Here is a 17,419-nt window from a genome sequence, read left to right as displayed (position 1 = left end):
CTGTAATCGCTCTTAGAGACTCACCCAGAAAGACTCACAGCTGTAATCGCTCTTAGAGACTCACCCAGAAAGACTCACAGCTGTAATCGCTCTTAGAGACTCACCCAGAAAGACTCACAGCTGTAATCACTCTTAGAGACTTACCCAGAAAGACTCACAGCTGTAATCGCTCTTAGAGACTCACCCAGAAAGACTCACAGCTGTAATCGCTCTTAGAGACTTACCCAGAAAGACTCACAGCTGTAATCGCTCTTAGAGACTCACCCAGAAAGACTCACAGCTGTAATCGCTCTTAGAGACTCACCCAGAAAGACTCACAGCTGTAATCACTCTTAGAGACTTACCCAGAAAGACTCACAGCTGTAATCGCTCTTAGAGACTTACCCAGAAAGACTCACAGCTGTAATCGCTCTTAGAGACTCACCCAGAAAGACTCACAGCTGTAATCACTCTTAGAGACTTACCCAGAAAGACTCACAGCTGTAATCGCTCTTAGAGACTCACCCAGAAAGACTCACAGCTGTAATCACTCTTAGAGACTTACCCAGAAAGACTCACAGCTGTAATCGCTCTTAGAGACTTACCCAGAAAGACTCACAGCTCTTAGAGACTTACCCAGAAAGACTCACAGCTGTAATCACTCTTAGAGACTTACCCAGAAAGACTCACAGCTCTTAGAGACTTACCCAGAAAGACACAGCTGTAATCACTCTTAGAGACTTACCCAGAAAGACTCACAGCTCTTAGAGACTTACCCAGAAAGACTCACAGCTGTAATCACTCTTAGAGAATTACCCAGAAAGACTCACAGCTGTAATCACTCTTAGAGACTTACCCAGAAAGACTCACAGCTGTAATCGCTCTTAGAGACTCACCCAGAAAGACTCACAGCTGTAATCGCTCTTAGAGATTTACCCAGAAAGACTCACAGCTGTAATCGCTCTTAGAGATTTACCCAGAAAGACTCACAGCTGTAATCGCTCTTAGAGATTTACCCAGAAATTTACCCAGAAAGACTCACAACTGTCAAAGGTGATTCTAACATTTATTTGCTCATGTAAATAAGATATTTAAGTATTTCATTTTCAATAAATTTGCAAAAAATTCTAAAAGCATTTTTTCACTTTGTCATTAGGGGGCATTGTGTGTAGACGAGAAACATATTGATTGTAATACATTTTGTATTCAGGCTGTAACACAACAAAATGTGGAATAAGTCAAGGGATATTGAATACTTTCTGAAGGCTCTTTACCTACATCGCTGCGGGAAGTAGGAGTGCTGCAGCTGGGGTGGTAAGATGGTGAAACTGCAGTAGAGGCAGTGACCATGACCTTACAGAGCACCAAGGTGAGTGCATGTGGCGCCCTCGAAGGTGCCGATGTGCAGAGGGAACGGGTCAGAGAACTGACAGATGACAGCGTTGTGGAAGAGATGACAGACAAAGTTTATATTAAAATACCATTTCATTTAGTGAATCATCCATTGTCAACATTCAAAACATACATCATGATAAACTAATGATATGTAACACTGATAAAACATACATCATGATAAACTAATGATATGTAACACTGATAAAACATACATCATGATAAACTAATGACATGTAACACTGATAAAACATACATCATGATAAACTAATGACATGTAACACTGATAAAACATACATCATGATAAACTAATGACATGTAACACTGATAAAACATACATCATGATGTACTAATAACATGTAACACTGATAAAACATACATCATGATGTACTAATAACATGTAACATTGATAAAACAACCACAATCAAATTATTAAAGGAAAATTATATCAATGATTAAAATACTAAGAATGATTCCATTATGACCAATGTGATGTCATGTCCGAACCAAATCGGCCTAAAAATGCCCAGAGACAGCACGCCCCACAAAACGAGCAGAACACCACCCCTCTATCACCATGGAGACTGTAGTGGTGGCGCCAGAAGCAGGAGACCTCAGGTAGAAGATTGGACCAGGAAGAGGCAAGGAATAGAACCAAGACAAGAGAAAATCGTCACGGACACAGCAAAAAGAAGCACAACTCAACTGGATCCACAGTCCTTAGACTACGTACCCACTGTATATAGTATTTTTATTGTGTTACTCTTTTGTTTCTTACTTTAGTTCATTTATTTAATTTTCTTAGCAAATATTTTCTTACTTACTTAAATAAAAAAATGCTGCATTGTTGGTTAAGGTCTTGTAAGTAAGCATTTCACGGTAAGGTCTATAGCTGTTGGTTAAGGTCTTGTAAGTAAGCATTTCACGGTAAGGTCTATAGCTGTTGGTTAAGGTCTTGTAAGTAAGCATTTCACGGTAAGGTCTATAGCTGTTGGTTAAGGTCTTGTAAGTAAGCATTTCACGGTAAGGTCTATAGCTGTTGGTTAAGGTCTTGTAAGTAAGCATTTCACGGTAAGGTCTATAGCTGTTGGTTAAGGTCTTGTAAGTAAGCATTTCACGGTAAGGTGGTTGGTTAAGGTCTTGTAAGTAAGCATTTCACGGTAAGGTCTATAGCTGTTGGTTAAGGTCTTGTAAGTAAGCATTTCACGGTAAGGTCTATAGCTGTTGGTTAAGGTCTTGTAAGTAAGCATTTCACGGTAAGGTCTATAGCTGTTGATTAAGGTCTTGTAAGTAAGCATTTCACGGTAAGGTCTATAGCTGTTGGTTAAGGTCTTGTAAGTAAGCATTTCACGGTAAGGTCTATAGCTGTTGGTTAAGGTCTTGTAAGTAAGCGTTTCACGGTAAGGTCTATAGCTGTTGGTTAAGGTCTTGTAAGTAAGCATTTCACGGTAAGGTCTATAGCTGTTGGTTAAGGTCTTGTAAATAAGCATTTCACGGTAAGGTCTATAGCTGTTGGTTAAGGTCTTGTAAGTAAGCATTTCACGGTAAGGTCTATAGCTGTTGGTTAAGGTCTTGTAAGTAAGCATTTCACGGTAAGGTCTATAGCTGTTGGTTAAGGTCTTGTAAGTAAGCATTTCACGGTAAGGTCTATAGCTGTTGGTTAAGGTCTTGTAAGTAAGCGTTTCACGGTAAGGTCTATAGCTGTTGGTTAAGGTCTTGTAAGTAAGCATTTCACGGTAAGGTCTATAGCTGTTGTATTCGGCGCATGTGACAAAAATAAAGAAAAGGATCAAGAGTAAGTCAATAGAGGAAGTAAAGGCAATCTGGAGTTGATTACATTGACAAAGCTGTCATGGTGGAGGAGGCCTCCCGCATCGTGATGGATGCAGACCTGGCAAAGACCAGGAGGGGTGGAGGGAGAGGGGGAGGGGGGGGTGAGGAAGAGAGGTTTTGGGGAAGTAGAGAAAAGAACAAAGCAGGATGGAATGATGATGGAGCTTCCTGTAGTTGTGTTTTGGTGATGTCATGTCTAGCGGTAGGAATTATGTCTCCTCTGCAGTTTATGTGTTATTTTAGGTCTATGTCTTCTTCATTTTCACTGATCATCTACAACCATCTGCTAGCCATAATTTAACTTTTAAATGGTAATGGTAAATCATGTTGAGAAAAAACATTAGAGCAAAACTTTTCTATACGTTCTGAAACATCTTAGCAGTTATCAGATCAACACCGTAGTGGTAAAGTCATGTCTAGCAGTAAGAGGACAACAACAGGTGAATCACCTTAGTGGTGAAGTCATGTCTAGCAGTAAGAGGACAACAACAGATGACATCAATAGTTGTGCATTAGATGACACATACAGAGTTTTTCAAAATGTCACAAAGCAAAGGCTAGCTTTTTCAAACAGAAATGTGCATCCTGTAGCACAAACTCCAAAAAGTTCTGGGACACTGTAAAGTCCATGGAGAATAAGAGCACCTCCTCCCAGCTGCCCACTGCACTGAGGCTAGGAAACACTGTCACCACAGATTAATCCAAGATAATTGAGAATTTCAATAAGCATTTTTCTACTGCTGACCATGCTTTTCACCTGGCTACCCCTACCCCGGTCAACAGCCCTGCACCCCCCACAGCAACTCGCCCAAACCTCCACATTTCTCTTTCATACAAATCCAGATAGCCAATGTTCTGAAAAATCTGGACCCCTACAAATCAGTCGGGACAATATGGACCCTCTCTTTCTAAAAGTATCCACAGCAATTGTTGCAACCCCTATTACTAGCCTGTTCAACCTCTCTTTCGTAACGTCTGAGATCAACAAAGATTGGACAGCTACTGCGGTCATCCCCCTCTTCAAAGGGGGAGACACTCTAGACCCAAACTGTTACAGACTTATATCTTTCCTACCCTGCTTTTCTAAGGTCTTCGAAAGCCAAGTCAACAAACAGATCACTGACCATCTCAAATCCCACCGTACCTTCTCCGCTGAGCAATATGGTTTCCGAGCCGGTCACGGGTGCACCTCAGCCACACTCTAGGTACTAAACGATATCATAACCGCCATCGATAAAAGACAGTACTGTGCAGCCGTCTTCATCGACCTGGCCAAGGCTTTCGACTCTGTCAATCACCAAATTCTTATTGGCAGACTCAGTAGCCTCGGTTTTTCTAATGACTGCCTTGCCTGGTTCACCAACTACTTTGCAGACAGAGTTCAGTGTGTCAAATCGGAGGGCATGTTGTCCGGTCCTCTGGCAGTCTCTATGGGGGTACCACAGGGTTCAATTCTCGGGCCGACTCTTTTCTCTGTATACATCAATGATGTCGCTCTTGCTGCTGGTGATTCTCTGATCCACCTCTACACAGACGACACCATTCTGTATACTTCTGGCCCTTCTTTGGACACAACCCTCCAGACAAGCTTCAATGCCATACAGCTCTCCTTCCGTGGCCTCCAATTGCTCTTAAACGCTAGTAAAACCAAATGCATGCTTTTCAACCGTTCGCTGCCTGCACCCGCACGCCTGACTAGCATCACCACCCTGGATGGTTCCGACCTAGAATATGCTATAAGTACCTAGGTGTCTGGCTAGACTGTAAACTCTCCTTCCAGACTCATATCAAACATCTCCAATCTAAAATCAAATCTAGAGTCGGCTTTCTATTCTGCAACAAAGCCTCCTTCACTCACGCCGCCAAACTTACACTAGTAAAACTGACTATCCTACCGATCCTCGACTCCGGCGATGTCATCTACAAAATAGCTTCCAATACTCTACTCAGCAAACTGGATGCAGTTTATCACAGTGCCATCCGTTTTGTTACTAAAGCACCTTATACCACCCACCACTGTGACCTGTATGCTCTAGTTGGCTGGCACTCGCTACATATTCGTCGCCAGACCCACTGGCTCCAGGTCATCTACAAGTCCATGCTAGGTAAAGCTCCGCCTTATCTCAGTTCACTGGTCACGATGGCAACACCCACCCGTAGCACGCGCTCCAGCAGGTGTATCTCACTGATCAACTCTAAAACCAACACCTCATTTGGCCGCCTTTCCTTCCAGTTCTCTGCTGCCTGTGACTGGAACGAATTGCAAAAATCGCTGAAGTTGGAGACTTTTATCTCCCTCACCAACTTTAAACATCTGCTATCTGAGCAGCCAACCGATCGCTGCAGCTGTACATAGTCTATCGGTAAATAGCCCACCCAATCTACCTACCTCATCCCCATACTGTTTTTATTTACTTACTTTTCTGCTCTTTTGCACACCAGTATCTCTACATGCACATGACCATCTGATAATTTATCACAATTGTAATTATTCGCCTACCTCCTCATGCCTTTTGCACACAATGTATATACTCTTTTTTTATTTTTTTCTACTGCGTTATTGACTTGTTTATTGTTTACTTCCATGTGTAACTCTGTGTTGTTGTCTGTTCACACTGCTATGCTTTATCTTGGCCAGGTCGCAGTTGTAAATGAGAACTTGTTCTCAACTAGCCTACCTGGTAAAATAAAGGTGAAATAAAACATTTAAAATATAAACTCATGCTATCAAACATATCCTCGTAAAACTGACCATCCTACCGATCCTTGACTTCGGCGATGTCATTTACAAAATAGCCTCCAACACTCTACTCAGCCAATTGGATGCAGTCTATCACACTCTGTGTGACCCTGATTTAGCCCACTGCAGTTAAAGGTTAAAACAAAGTTGTTGATGGTAAAGCAGCATATATTTTCCATAATAAAAACATGAGGTAATCGGCAAAAGATATTAAACATGCAGTTCAACAAAACGTTCAGCAGTTACATGAATCACTCACACAATAGTTTTTCATTGTACATTGGGTATGTTGTGAAACTGTCCATGATTATAAGAAGCGGTGGCTTAAATATATCTGAAACAGGTGAGCTGGAGGCCTGGGGTTTAAACAGACTTTTCAGCTGCAACATCGAATCAAATCATATCAAATGTTATTTGTCACAATAGCCGAATACGACAAGTGTAGACCTTACAGTGAAATGCTTACTTACAAACCCAAAACCCACCCATTCAACAATGCCGTTTTAAGAAAAAATACCTTAAAAAAGTAAGAAATAAAAGTAAGAAATAATTAAAGAAAAGCAGTAAAATAACAATATGGAGGCATTATAAAGGGGGTACCGGATCAGAGTCAATGTGCTGGGGCAGTCAAGGTAATCGAGGTAATTTGTACATGTAGGTGGAGATATTAAAGTGACTATGCATAGATAATAACAGAGAGTAGCAGCAATGCAGAACAGGGGCGGGGCAATGCAAATAGTCTGGGTAGCCATTTGATTTCCAGGGTATGTATTCACTATAATGGTCTTGGCAGACCAGGGCATGTATTCACTATAATGGTCCTGGCAGACCAGGGTAGGTATTCACTATAATGGTCCTGGCAGACCAGGGTATGTATTCACTATAATGGTCCTGGCAGACCAGGGTAGGTATTCACTATAATGGTCCTGGCAGACCAGGGTATGTATTCACTATAATGGTCATGGCAGACCAGGGTATGTATTCACTATAATGGTCCTGGCAGACCAGGGTATGTATTCACTATAATGGTCCTGGCAGAACAGGGTATGTATTCACTATAATGGTCCTGGCAGACCAGGGTATGTATTCACTATAATGGTCCTGGCAGACCAGAGTATGTATTCACTATAATGGTCCTGGCAGACCAGGGTATGTATTCACTATAATGGTCCTGGCAGACCAGGGTATGTATTCACTATAATGGTCCTGGCAGACCAGGGTATGTATTCACTATGATGGTCCTGGCAGACCAGGGTATGTATTCACTATAATAGTCCTGGCAGACCAGGGTATGTATTCACTATAATGGTCCTGGCAGACCAGAGTATGTATTCACGATAATGGTCCTGGCGATGTCTGAGTGTCTGAGTGTGTCCCTGTTATCTGTTAATGATGTCTGAGTGTTGGAGTGTGTCCCTGTTATCTGTTAATGATGTCTGAGTGTTGGAGTGTGTCCCTGTTATCTGTTAATGATGTCTGAGTCTTGGAGTGTGTCCCTGTTATCTGTTAATGATGTCTGAGTGTTGGAGTCTGTCCCTGTTATCTGTTAATGATGTCTGAGTGTTGGAGTGTGTCCCTGTTATCTGTTAATGATGTCTGAGTGTTGGAGTGTGTCCCTGTTATCTGTTAATTATGTCTGAGTGTTGGAGTGTGTCCCTGTTATCTGTTAATGATGTCTGAGTGTCTGAGTGTGTCCCTGTTATCTGTTAATGATGTCTGAGTGTTGGAGTGTGTCCCTGTTATCTGTTAATGATGTCTGAGTGTTGGAGTGTGTCCCTGTTATCTGTTAATGATGTCTGAGTGTTGGAGTGTGTCCCTGTTATCTGTTAATGATGTCTGAGTGTTGGAGTGTGTCCCTGTTATCTGTTAATGATGTCTGAGTGTTGGAGTGTGTCCCTGTTATCTGTTAATGATGTCTGAGTCTTGGAGTGTGTCCCTGTTATCTGTTAATGATGTCTGAGTGTTGGAGTGTGTCCCTGTTATCTGTTAATGATGTCTGAGTGTTGGAGTGTGTCCCTGTTATCTGTTAATGATGTCTGAGTGTTGGAGTGTGTCCCTGTTATCTGTTAATGATGTCTGAGTGTTGGAGTGTGTCCCTGTTATCTGTTAATGCTATCTGAGTGTGTCCCTGGTTATCTGTTAATGCTGTCTGAGTGTCTGAGTGTGTCCCTGTTATCTGTTAATGATGTCTGAGTGTTGGAGTGTGTCCCTGTTATCTGTTAATGATGTCTGAGTGTTGGAGTGTGTCCCTGTTATCTGTTAATGATGTCTGAGTGTTGGAGTGTGTCCCTGTTATCTGTTAATGATGTCTGAGTGTTGGAGTGTGTCCCTGTTATCTGCTAATGATGTCTGAGTGTTGGAGTGTGTCCCTGTTATCTGTTAATGATGTCTGAGTGTTGGAGTGTGTCCCTGTTATCTGTTAATAATGTCTGAGTGTTGGAGTGTGTCCCTGTTATCTGTTAATGTTATCTGAGTGTGTCCCTGGTTATCTGTTAATGCTGTCTGAGTGTCTGAGTGTGTCCCTGTTATCTGTTAATGATGTCTGAGTGTTGGAGTGTGTCCCTGTTATCTGTTAATGATGTCTGAGTGTTGGAGTGTGTCCCTGTTATCTGTTAATGATGTCTGAGTGTTGGAGTGTGTCCCTGTTATCTGTTAATGATGTCTGAGTGTTGGAGTGTGTCCCTGTTATCTGTTAATGATGTCTGAGTGTTGGAGTGTGTCCCTGTTATCTGTTAATGATGTCTGAGTGTTGGAGTGTGTCCCTGTTATCTGCTAATGATGTCTGAGTGTTGGAGTGTGTCCCTGTTATCTGTTAATGATGTCTGAGTGATGGAGTGTGTCCCTGTTATCTGTTAATGATGTCTGAGTGTTGGAGTGTGTCCCTGTTATCTGTTAATGCTATCTGAGTGTGTCCCTGGTTATCTGTTAATGCTGTCTGAGTGTCTGAGTGTGTCCCTGTTATCTGTTAATGATGTCTGAGTGTCTGAGTGTGTCCCTGTTATCTGTTAATGATGTCTGAGTGTCTGAGTGTGTCCCTGGTTACCTGTTAATGATGTCTGAGTGTCTGAGTGTGTCCCTGTTATCTGTTAATGATGTCTGAGTGTGTCCCTGTTATCTGTTAATGATGTATGAGTGTTGGAGTGTGTCCCTGTTATCTGTTAATGATGTCTGAGTGTTGGAGTGTGTCCCTGTTATCTGTTAATGATGTTTGAGTCTTGGAGTGTGTCCCTGTTATCTGTTAATGATGTCTGAGTGTTGGAGTGTGTCCCTGTTATCTGTTAATGATGTCTGAGTGTTGTAGTGTGTCCCTGTTATCTGTTAATGATGTCTGAGTGTGTCCCTGTTATCTGTTAATGATGTCTGAGTGTGTCCCTGTTATCTGTTAATGATGTCTGAGTGTGTCCCTGTTAATGATGTCTGAGCGTTGGAGTGTGTCCCTGTTATCTGTTAATGATGTCTGAGTGTTGGAGTGTGTCCCTGTTATCTGTTAATGATGTCTGAGTGTTGGAGTGTGTCCCTGTTATCTGTTAATGATGTCTGAGTGTTGGAGTGTGTCCCTGTTATCTGTTAATGATGTCTGAGTGTTAGAGTGTGTCCCTGTTATCTGTTAATGCTATTTGAGTGTGTCCCTGGTTATCTGTTAATGCTGTCTGAGTGTCTGAGTGTGTCCCTGTTATCTGTTAATGATGTCTGAGTGTCTGAGTGTGTCCCTGTTATCTGTTAATGATGTCTGAGTGTCTGAGTGTCCCTGGTTATCTGTTAATGATGTCTGAGTGTGTCCCTGTTATCTGTTAATGATGTCTGAGTGTGTCCCTGTTATCTGTTAATGATGTCTGAGTGTTGGAGTGTGTCCCTGTTATCTGTTAATGATGTCTGAGTGTGTCCCTGGTTATCTGTTAATGATGTCTGAGTGTCTGAGTGTGTCCCTGTTATCTGTTAATGATGTCTGAGTGTTGGAGTGTGTCCCTGTTATCTGTTAATGATGTCTGAGTGTTGGAGTGTGTCCCTGTTATCTGTTAATGATGTCTGAGTGTTGGAGTGTGTCCCTGTTATCTGTTAATGATGTCTGAGTGTTGGAGTGTGTCCCTGTTATCTGTTAATGATGTCTGAGTGTTGGAGTGTGTCCCTGTTATCTGTTAATGATGTCTGAGTGTTGGAGTGTGTCCCTGTTATCTGCTAATGATGTCTGAGTGTTGGAGTGTGTCCCTGTTATCTGTTAATGATGTCTGAGTGTTGGAGTGTGTCCCTGTTATCTGTTAATGATGTCTGAGTGTTGGAGTGTGTCCCTGTTATCTGTTAATGCTGATCTGGAGTGTGTCCCTGGTTATCTGTTAATGCTGTCTGAGTGTCTGAGTGTGTCCCTGTTATCTGTTAATGATGTCTGAGTGTCTGAGTGTGTCCCTGTTATCTGTTAATGATGTCTGAGTGTCTGAGTGTGTCCCTGGTTACCTGTTAATGATGTCTGAGTGTCTGAGTGTGTCCCTGTTATCTGTTAATGATGTCTGAGTGTGTCCCTGTTATCTGTTAATGATGTATGAGTGTTGGAGTGTGTCCCTGTTATCTGTTAATGATGTCTGAGTGTTGGAGTGTGTCCCTGTTATCTGTTAATGATGTTTGAGTCTTGGAGTGTGTCCCTGTTATCTGTTAATGATGTCTGAGTGTTGGAGTGTGTCCCTGTTATCTGTTAATGATGTCTGAGTGTTGTAGTGTGTCCCTGTTATCTGTTAATGATGTCTGAGTGTGTCCCTGTTATCTGTTAATGATGTCTGAGTGTGTCCCTGTTATCTGTTAATGATGTCTGAGTGTGTCCCTGTTAATGATGTCTGAGTGTTGGAGTGTGTCCCTGTTATCTGTTAATGATGTCTGAGTGTTGGAGTGTGTCCCTGTTATCTGTTAATGATGTCTGAGTGTTGGAGTGTGTCCCTGTTATCTGTTAATGATGTCTGAGTGTTGGAGTGTGTCCCTGTTATCTGTTAATGATGTCTGAGTGTTAGAGTGTGTCCCTGTTATCTGTTAATGCTATTTGAGTGTGTCCCTGGTTATCTGTTAATGCTGTCTGAGTGTCTGAGTGTGTCCCTGTTATCTGTTAATGATGTCTGAGTGTCTGAGTGTGTCCCTGTTATCTGTTAATGATGTCTGAGTGTCTGAGTGTCCCTGGTTATCTGTTAATGATGTCTGAGTGTGTCCCTGTTATCTGTTAATGATGTCTGAGTGTGTCCCTGTTATCTGTTAATGATGTCTGAGTGTTGGAGTGTGTCCCTGTTATCTGTTAATGATGTCTGAGTGTGTCCCTGGTTATCTGTTAATGATGTCTGAGTGTCTGAGTGTGTCCCTGTTATCTGTTAATGATGTCTGAGTGTCTGAGTATGGCCCTGGTTATCTGTTAATGATGTCTGAGTGTCTGAGTGTGTCCCTGTTATCTGTTAATGATGTCTGAGTGTCTGAGTGTCCCTGGTTATCTGTTAATGATGTCTGAGTGTGTCCCTGTTATCTGTTAATGATGTCTGAGTGTGTCCCTGTTATCTGTTAATGATGTCTGAGTGTTGGAGTGTGTCCCTGTTATCTGTTAATGATGTCTGAGTGTTGGAGTGTGTCCCTGTTATCTGTTAATGATGTCTGAGTGTTGGAGTGTGTCCCTGTTATCTGTTAATGATGTCTGAGTGTCTGAGTGTGTCCCTGTTATCTGTTAATGATGTCTGAGTGTCTGAGTGTGTCCCTGGTTATCTGTTAATGATGTCTGAGTGTCTGAGTGTGTCCCTGTTATCTGTTAATGATGTCTGAGTGTTGGAGTGTGTCCCTGTTATCTGTTAATGATGTCTGAGTGTCTGAGTATGGCCCTGGTTATCTGTTAATGATGTCTGAGTGTCTGAGTGTGTCCCTGTTATCTGTTAATGATGTCTGAGTGTGTCCCTGTTATCTGTTAATGATGTCTGAGTGTTGGAGTGTGTCCCTGTTATCTGTTAATGATGTCTGAGTGTGTCCCTGGTTATCTGTTAATGATGTCTGAGTGTCTGAGTGTGTCCCTGTTATCTGTTAATGATGTCTGAGTGTCTGAGTATGGCCCTGGTTATCTGTTAATGATGTCTGAGTGTCTGTTATCTGTTAATGATGTCCCCTGTTATCTGTTAATGATGTCTGAGTGTCTGAGTGTGTCCCTGTTATCTGTTAATGATGTCTGAGTGTGTCCCTGTTATCTGATAATGATGTCTGAGTGTGTCCCTGTTATCTGTTAATTATGTCTGAGTGTTGGAGTGTGTCCCTGTTATCTGTTAATGATGTCTGAGTGTTGGAGTGTGTCCCTGTTATCTGTTAATGATGTCTGAGTGTTGGAGTGTGTCCCTGTTATCTGTTAATGATGTCTGAGTGTTGGAGTGTGTCCCTGTTATCTGTTAATGATGTCTGAGTGTTGGAGTGTGTCCCTGTTATCTGTTAATGATGTCTAAGTGTTGGAGTGTGTCCCTGTTATCTGTTAATGATGTCTGAGTGTTGGAGTGTGTCCCTGTTATCTGCTAATGATGTCTGAGTGTTGGAGTATGTCCCTGTTATCTGTTAATGATGTCTGAGTGTTGGAGTGTGTCCCTGTTATCTGTTAATGATGTCTGAGTGTTGGAGTGTGTCCCTGTTATCTGTTAATGCTATCTGAGTGTGTCCCTGGTTATCTGTTAATGCTGTCTGAGTGTCTGAGTGTGTCCCTGTTATCTGTTAATGATGTCTGAGTGTTGGAGTGTGTCCCTGGTTATCTGTTAATGATGTCTGAGTGTTGGAGTGTGTCCCTGTTATCTGTTAATGATGTCTGAGTGTTGGAGTGTGTCCCTGTTATCTGTTAATGATGTCTGAGTGTTGGAGTGTGTCCCTGTTATCTGTTAATGATGTCTGAGTGTTGGAGTGTGTCCCTGTTATCTGTTAATGATGTCTGAGTGTTGGAGTGTGTCCCTGTTATCTGCTAATGATGTCTGAGTGTTGGAGTGTGTCCCTGTTATCTGTTAATGATGTCTGAGTGTTGGAGTGTGTCCCTGTTATCTGTTAATGATGTCTGATTGTTGGAGTGTGTCCCTGTTATCTGTTAATGATGTCTGAGTGTTGGAGTGTGTCCCTGTTATCTGTTAATGATGTCTGAGTGTTGGAGTGTGTCCCTGTTATCTGTTAATGCTATCTGAGTGTGTCCCTGGTTATCTGTTAATGCTGTCTGAGTGTCTGAGTGTGTCCCTGTTATCTGTTAATGATGTCTGAGTGTCTGAGTGTGTCCCTGTTATCTGTTAATGATGTCTGAGTGTCTGAGTGTGTCCCTGGTTATCTGTTAATGATGTCTGAGTGTGTCCCTGTTATCTGTTAATGATGTATGAGTGTTGGAGTGTGTCCCTGTTATATGTTAATGATGTCTGAGTGTTGGAGTGTGTCCCTGTTATCTGTTAATGATGTCTGAGTCTTGGAGTGTGTCCCTGTTATCTGTTAATGATGTCTGAGTGTTGGAGTGTGTCCCTGTTATCTGTTAATGATGTCTGAGTGTTGTAGTGTGTCCCTGTTATCTGTTAATGATGTCTGAGTGTGTCCCTGTTATCTGTTAATGATGTCTGAGTGTGTCCCTGTTATCTGTTAATGATGTCTGAGTGTGTCCCTGTTAATGATGTCTGAGTGTTGGAGTGTGTCCCTGTTATCTGTTAATGATGTCTGAGTGTTGGAGTGTGTCCCTGTTATCTGTTAATGATGTCTGAGTGTTGGAGTGTGTCCCTGTTATCTGTTAATGATGTCTGAGTGTTGGAGTGTGTCCCTGTTATCTGTTAATGATGTCTGAGTGTTAGAGTGTGTCCCTGTTATCTGTTAATGCTATTTGAGTGTGTCCCTGGTTATCTGTTAATGCTGTCTGAGTGTCTGAGTGTGTCCCTGTTATCTGTTAATGATGTCTGAGTGTCTGAGTGTGTCCCTGTTATCTGTTAATGATGTCTGAGTGTCTGAGTGTCCCTGGTTATCTGTTAATGATGTCTGAGTGTGTCCCTGTTATCTGTTAATGATGTCTGAGTGTGTCCCTGTTATCTGTTAATGATGTCTGAGTGTTGGAGTGTGTCCCTGTTATCTGTTAATGATGTCTGAGTGTGTCCCTGGTTATCTGTTAATGATGTCTGAGTGTCTGAGTGTGTCCCTGTTATCTGTTAATGATGTCTGAGTGTCTGAGTATGGCCCTGGTTATCTGTTAATGATGTCTGAGTGTCTGAGTGTGTCCCTGTTATCTGTTAATGATGTCTGAGTGTCTGAGTGTCCCTGGTTATCTGTTAATGATGTCTGAGTGTGTCCCTGTTATCTGTTAATGATGTCTGAGTGTTGGAGTGTGTCCCTGTTATCTGTTAATGATGTCTGAGTGTTGGAGTGTGTCCCTGTTATCTGTTAATGATGTCTGAGTGTTGGAGTGTGTCCCTGTTATCTGTTAATGATGTCTGAGTGTGTCCCTGGTTATCTGTTAATGATGTCTGAGTGTCTGAGTGTGTCCCTGTTATCTGTTAATGATGTCTGAGTGTCTGAGTATGGCCCTGGTTATCTGTTAATGATGTCTGAGTGTCTGAGTGTGTCCCTGTTATCTGTTAATGATGTCTGAGTGTCTGAGTATGGCCCTGGTTATCTGTTAATGATGTCTGAGTGTCTGAGTGTGTCCCGTTTATCTGTTAATGATGTCTGAGTGTCTGAGTGTGTCCCTGTTATCTGTTAATGATGTCTGAGTGTGTCCCTGTTATCTGATAATGATGTCTGAGTGTGTCCCTGTTATCTGTTAATTATGTCTGAGTGTTGGAGTGTGTCCCTGTTATCTGTTAATGATGTCTGAGTGTTGGAGTGTGTCCCTGTTATCTGTTAATGATGTCTGAGTGTTGGAGTGTGTCCCTGTTATCTGTTAATGATGTCTGAGTGTTGGAGTGTGTCCCTGTTATCTGTTAATGATGTCTGAGTGTTGGAGTGTGTCCCTGTTATCTGTTAATGATGTCTGAGTGTTGGAGTGTGTCCCTGTTATCTGTTAATGATGTCTGAATGTCTGAGTGTGTCCCTGTTATCTGTTAATGATGTCTGAGTGTCTGAGTGTGTCCCTGGTTATCTGTTAATGATGTCTGAGTGTGTCCCTGTTATCTGTTAATGATGTCTGAGTGTGTCCCTGTTATCTGTTAATGATGTATGAGTGTTGGAGTGTGTCCCTGTTATCTGTTAATGATGTCTGAGTGTTGGAGTGTGTCCCTGTTATCTGTTAATGATGTCTGAGTCTTGGAGTGTGTCCCTGTTATCTGTTAATGATGTTTGAGTGTTGGAGTGTGTCCCTGTTATCTGTTAATGATGTCTGAGTGTTGTAGTGTGTCCCTGTTATCTGTTAATGATGTCTGAGTGTGTCCCTGTTATCTGTTAATGATGTCTGAGTGTTGGAGTGTGTCCCTGTTATCTGTTAATGATGTCTGAGTGTTGGAGTGTGTCCCTGTTATCTGTTAATGATGTCTGAGTGTTGGAGTGTGTCCCTGTTATCTGTTAATGATGTCTGAGTGTTGGAGTGTGTCCCTGTTATCTGTTAATGCTATTTGAGTGTGTCCCTGGTTATCTGTTAATGCTGTCTGAGTGTCTGAGTGTGTCCCTGTTATCTGTTAATGATGTCTGAGTGTCTGAGTGTGTCCCTGTTATCTGTTAATGATGTCTGAGTGTCTGAGTGTCCCTGGTTATCTGTTAATGATGTCTGAGTGTGTCCCTGTTATCTGTTAATGATGTCTGAGTGTGTCCCTGTTATCTGTTAATGATGTCTGAGTGTTGGAGTGTGTCCCTGTTATCTGTTAATGATGTCTGAGTGTGTCCCTGGTTATCTGTTAATGATGTCTGAGTGTCTGAGTGTGTCCCTGTTATCTGTTAATGATGTCTGAGTGTCTGAGTATGGCCCTGGTTATCTGTTAATGATGTCTGAGTGTCTGAGTGTGTCCCTGTTATCTGTTAATGATGTCTGAGTGTCTGAGTGTCCCTGGTTATCTGTTAATGATGTCTGAGTGTGTCCCTGTTATCTGTTAATGATGTCTGAGTGTTGGAGTGTGTCCCTGTTATCTGTTAATGATGTCTGAGTGTTGGAGTGTGTCCCTGTTATCTGTTAATGATGTCTGAGTGTTGGAGTGTGTCCCTGTTATCTGTTAATGATGTCTGAGTGTGTCCCTGGTTATCTGTTAATGATGTCTGAGTGTCTGAGTGTGTCCCTGTTATCTGTTAATGATGTCTGAGTGTCTGAGTGTGTCCCTGTTATCTGTTAATGATGTCTGAGTGTCTGAGTGTGTCCCTGTTATCTGTTAATGATGTCTGAGTGTGTCCCTGTTATCTGATAATGATGTCTGAGTGTGTCCCTGTTATCTGTTAATTATGTCTGAGTGTTGGAGTGTGTCCCTGTTATCTGTTAATGATGTCTGAGTGTTGGAGTGTGTCCCTGTTATCTGTTAATGATGTCTGAGTGTTGGAGTGTGTCCCTGTTATCTGTTAATGATGTCTGAGTGTTGGAGTGTGTCCCTGTTATCTGTTAATGATGTCTGAGTGTTGGAGTGTGTCCCTGTTATCTGTTAATGCTATTTGAGTGTGTCCCTGGTTATCTGTTAATGCTGTCTGAGTGTCTGAGTGTGTCCCTGTTATCTGTTAATGATGTCTGAGTGTCTGAGTGTGTCCCTGTTATCTGTTAATGATGTCTGAGTGTCTGAGTGTCCCTGGTTATCTGTTAATGATGTCTGAGTGTGTCCCTGTTATCTGTTAATGATGTCTGAGTGTGTCCCTGTTATCTGTTAATGATGTCTGAGTGTTGGAGTGTGTCCCTGTTATCTGTTAATGATGTCTGAGTGTGTCCCTGGTTATCTGTTAATGATGTCTGAGTGTCTGAGTGTGTCCCTGTTATCTGTTAATGATGTCTGAGTGTCTGAGTATGGCCCTGGTTATCTGTTAATGATGTCTGAGTGTCTGAGTGTGTCCCTGTTATCTGTTAATGATGTCTGAGTGTCTGAGTGTCCCTGGTTATCTGTTAATGATGTCTGAGTGTGTCCCTGTTATCTGTTAATGATGTCTGAGTGTTGGAGTGTGTCCCTGTTATCTGTTAATGATGTCTGAGTGTTGGAGTGTGTCCCTGTTATCTGTTAATGATGTCTGAGTGTTGGAGTGTGTCCCTGTTATCTGTTAATGATGTCTGAGTGTGTCCCTGGTTATCTGTTAATGATGTCTGAGTGTCTGAGTGTGTCCCTGTTATCTGTTAATGATGTCTGAGTGTCTGAGTATGGCCCTGGTTATCTGTTAATGATGTCTGAGTGTCTGAGTGTGTCCCTGTTATCTGTTAATGATGTCTGAGTGTCTGAGTATGGCCCTGGTTATCTGTTAATGATGTCTGAGTGTCTGAGTGTGTCCCTGTTATCTGTTAATGATGTCTGAGTGTCTGAGTGTGTCCCTGTTATCTGTTAATGATGCCTGAGTGTGTCCCTGTTATCTGATAATGATGTCTGA

The sequence above is a fragment of the Oncorhynchus clarkii genome, chromosome 31 (genome assembly GCF_045791955.1).
Source record: "Oncorhynchus clarkii lewisi isolate Uvic-CL-2024 chromosome 31, UVic_Ocla_1.0, whole genome shotgun sequence".
In the NCBI taxonomy this organism is placed as follows: Eukaryota; Metazoa; Chordata; class Actinopteri; order Salmoniformes; family Salmonidae; genus Oncorhynchus; species Oncorhynchus clarkii.
Note: the sequence above shows the minus strand (reverse complement) of the source record.